Source organism: Adiantum capillus-veneris, chromosome 7, assembly GCF_014529385.1.
Source record: "Adiantum capillus-veneris isolate H3 chromosome 7, ASM1452938v2, whole genome shotgun sequence".
NCBI classification, from domain to species: domain Eukaryota; kingdom Viridiplantae; phylum Streptophyta; class Polypodiopsida; order Polypodiales; family Pteridaceae; genus Adiantum; species Adiantum capillus-veneris.
This window is the reverse complement of record NC_140937.1, coordinates 168,661,587-168,666,204: the sequence shown is the minus strand read 5'-3', so window position 1 is coordinate 168,666,204 and position 4,618 is coordinate 168,661,587. Positions and strand designations below refer to the sequence as shown.

The 4,618-nt window shown below is 42.3% G+C and overlaps 1 pseudogene; it reads right to left on the bottom strand.

The window, feature by feature from the left end:
• Nucleotides 1-1,058: 1,058 nt before the first annotated feature.
• LOC147455020 (uncharacterized) lies at nt 1,059-2,396 on the bottom strand (annotated as a pseudogene).
• Between the last annotated feature and the right edge of the window lie 2,222 nt (nt 2,397-4,618).

Genomic DNA, 4,618 nt, shown 5'->3' with positions numbered 1-4,618 from the left:
AAGAAAATTCTTACTTTCCTCAGAAACATATGAGGCTATTTACAATAGCACTCCTTTTGATGTATAGCATTCCTAATTCTAATCTAAGCTGCTTTTGATGGCCCTTCGACATCTTTTCTTCTTTTTTTTTCTTTGGGGGAATCTCCGTAATCTCTGTGCTGAGCATCACCCTGCTTTGCAATTTCTTGAATCGTGTCTAAAATGCCTATGTGATATCCTGAGGTAGATAGCATGAACACTCTGTCGAAAGCCTTTTCCTAAAAAAGGAGATGAGGGTATCTCCATATGAGACTCGCACATGCAGCTGCCCATTCAAGAGTTAGCACCGATGACGGATCTCGCACATGCACAGTAGGCGGTTGCTCAACGGTTGTGTTGGCAGAGGATAAGGTCAGCTTTTGCCGGCCCGCAGCAACAGGTGTTAGCAGTCTTTTGCAGGCTCCTGCTTCTCTCCCACCTTCGCCATCGGCACCGTTATAGCTGAACGTCGAGAGGGGGGGTCATCACATTGGGGGCGATAAGGAGCCATTCAGAATAAGCGCAGGGGCGTGCAAACATGGCAACACTTTTCGAACGTTCAAGGCTGCATGTGCGAGTCCTAATAGACAATGGGCAGGTGACTCTGGGAAATGCTGAATACATCTGATTAATGAATGATCATGACCACTACAACCAACCCAAGGGTCCACCAGTACTACCACGTGTACATTAAGCCATAAGAAATAAATCATCTCCACAATAGACATAGAAAAATTAAACAAGTGTAGCTAAGTAGGTGCAAGGGTAGCTACCATGCAGACTTGTAGCTGCCCTTAACATTTCCTGGTATCGGAAGCTGTGTTAAGTACTTGTAATTGTGCAACTGTGGAGGTGCAGTGATGAACAATGCAAAAATGTAAACAAGTGTACAAGTTAACAAAAGCTGCTTTACTACATTGAGCATTGGAAGCTACTTTACTACATTGTGTCATCATTACAAGTAAGCAAAATACTCCATAAGTCAGTAAATGGTTGACTGTTTACATCGCTTATCATGGTTACATGTCAGGATAATATATCTAGCCATGATACTCTAGACGCCACTGCTTTGAGATCCTAATGCTCAAGTTATCGATTGGTCTCGACAGTGCACAATCCTCGGCATACTTGAGGCGATCTTCCTCACAAAGCCAAGCCGTGAGCCAAGATCTTACAGTTGTTGTAAGATATCCTTGAATCTCAGTGGGATTCTAATTTTCCATATTCTTCACAATGTAGAAAGTGCCTGGAGGATTCCACAGATGCTTGTACTGTGTGTCATCCACTAAAATTGTGGACGTAGCAGTGTACTGACCTCTTTTCTCCCAGAAGTCACTTAGCTTTTTGTAAAATACAGGCTTTCCACCAGTTATCTTGATTCTAGCATCTCTTACACAATCCTGATGTGCAAGAATTTCCTTGAATTGGGGAAACTGATCAGGAAAGCAGGCACTCAACAGGTTTTTTGCTTTAGTCTTCATGCAGCAGGTCCACACAAATACATCAAAGTGCACAAGGCACCAGTCCAAGAATGCAGGTGCATCCCTTTTATACCCAGCAGACACCCCTGCTATGTCTACAATTTCTAGATCATTCCAGTAGGCAGGATTCCGTGAACGATACCTCTTGTCTACTGAAGTCAGTAGGACACCATTAATATCAATGATTAGAGTTGGCTTACTCTCAAACAATATGTTCCCAGGATCCTCCCATGGACGAGACACCATCCCATCATCGTTCCTAACATAATCTGCAACACCACTTGCACCTCCTCCATCCTCCCTTTGTCGAGACACCATCCCATCATCGTGCCTTACATATTCTATACCACCTGCACCAACTGAACCAGCTGCACAACCTGCATCACCACCTGCATCCACAGATGCATCACCATCTTCCTGAGGTGGTTCAGAATTTTCATTGGTAATCTCCGTGTCCTCACTTGCACCATCTGTACCACCTGCAAAACTTGCTTCACCACCTGCATCCACAGATGCATCACCATATTCCCAAGGTGATTCAGAATTTTCAATGATAATGTCTGTGTCTTCACCTGCATTGCCTGCACCAACTGCACCACCTGCATCCACAGATGCGTCACCATCTTCCCGACGTGGTTCAAACTTATCAATTGTAATCTCCATGTCATCACCTGCACCACCTACACCAACTGCACAACTTGCATCACCACTTGCATCCACAGATGCATCACCATTTTCTCCTCTTGGTTCAGACTTTTTCATGATAATCTCCGTGTCCTCACCTGTTATGAGGACAAAAAACTCCGTGTTTTTATCCTCTTGGCCATCAATGCTGCTAGCAGATGGGACTTGGCCCTCAACTCTAAATGAACCATCTACATCAGGAGGGTCTTTCATAGTAGACTGTGCTATCATACTTATTATGTGATCAAGATTGTCAATGTTGTTAGTGGCAGCATCTGAACATAAAAACAATAATGGGATAAACAACAATGATGGACAAGACAAAAAAAAATTGATTTTGGCTTTCTTAATTCATAGGAAATGGAGAATTGTTACAAAGCCAAAAACGGTGACAGGATTTAGGAAAAGAGCCAAAAATGGGGATAGGCTACAAAGAAAAAATATCGAGACTATGTTTGGAGTCTTTTTCTGACTCTGGTCGTTGTAGCACCTTTTCTTCCAGATTCCATGTTACTATTTTCTCCAGTCTCTATGGATAATTGGTCCTTTGATGTCTTTGTTTGCCCTTCTGCATCCTTTGTAGGCTTTTTGGTAGCTCCATCTGCAAGAGAGAAGAAACAATCAACAAGAATGAACCTTAAACAATATTATCTACCTTTAGGAAAAAACAAAACCAGAAATAACATCTGTCATCTTTCTCTTTCTTTCCCTTTGCATCATTTGTATGGTCTGCAGGATGGAGGGACTGGTGTCTCTGTCTGACACTTCATTGTCCTTCATTGATGAAGGATCATTTTCTGCTTGTCTCCATTCTCATGACTATACTTCTCTAACACACCGTCCTTCTCAACTGTAGTCTCTGGCTCAGCCTCTGCAGTCATGAAAAGTATTAAGGAATTAAGAACTTGTTGTTTCAAGTTACATGTAGCTACAACATGACATAGGAAGCTACCAGGCATGATAGTGGAAGATACCAAGCAAGCACTGATAGCTACCAGTCCTTTAGAGCACTATCCATAGCATCAAGTGGTTCCTTCTCCTCAACTACCACTTGCAATGTTTGGAGTGTTAGCGACAACCTGCCAACATTATTTTTAAGCTGCTCCACCTTCATTGCATCCACAACATCGACGCTACCTTTTGACTTTAGTAATGCAGCAATTGGCTTCTGATCTTTTCCACTAGGAGGTTGGCACCTTCATTTCGGTGCACATCAGCCTGAATAAATTCCAGCTTCTTAAAAGCTTCATTATACTCTGACAATGCAACAGAATGCTTGCTTACAACCATGTTGTAAACAATATCTAACTCTGTAAGAGACGGTGGACCAAATAAATTCTTTTTCTGCACATCATCCACTGTATCGATCGGAGTTTCCTGGGGTGCCTCCAAATGATTTGGAGTCCTCGTCATTCGCCACGAACTGTTAGGGGCAGGGGAGGAATGGAAAGCTGCCCATTGCTGCTTCTTTGCATGTAATTTTCCTGGATCCATATTTGTGACAATACTTTCTGAAAACAAGGCCCAATCAACCTGTCCCTTCAACTGGTCATATAGAAAGCCTCTAGCAAATCCTTTAGTCACCTCCATACCATAATTGCCATGAGTTTCTTGATACACGAATGTGAACAATACATAAAACCTGTTCCAGAGCTCTGGCTTCACATTCTACATCTTACTTTGCTGCCCCTCTTCGGCACCTCCTTAAAGCATTTCAACCAATCTTTGTTGGTGAAATCTACCTCAGTCAGCAGTTGAGCATCCTCTCCAGAGTTGGGGAGGTTGTATACTTCATGTGCTTGATGCTTTGTCATGCAAAAAAATGTCTTCATTTCAAATGGCACATATGGAGTGCACCAACGGCCTTTGCCCTGTAAAATACAGGGAAAAACATAAGACCATAGTTGTTTCCATACGGCAAACGCATACGGGTATGGAAGTATGATTGGAGTATGGTTCAACACTTAAGCTTGAAACATACACGGCCATAAATCTACTGAAAACTTAGATAACCTATGCACGGTGAGCATTTATAATATCACAATTTTACAGAAGTTTTCACATTAAACGTCAATTGTTGCATTGAGCAGGAGCAGAAGCAGGCTGGGCATGTGCATGAATAGGTGGTACAACTACCTGTGTCCCAGACAGATAGCTACCATGTAACTACCACCTTGGTATTTCTTTGCTAAATGAACTTTTTGATTGGTAGCTGGCTAACATAATGCTACCAACTTGTTATGTTTTTTGCAAAATGCTACAATGTTGATGAATTTGCAATCCATACGAGTACGGTCCCAACTATGCACAAGACATGAATGCATGTGCAACCAACCAATTGAAGGTCAGTAAAAAATGCAATGTGCACAAATATATCTGCTTGAATGCATGCATGCATGCATCCATGCCTCTACACAGGTTTTCAATGCTCACTT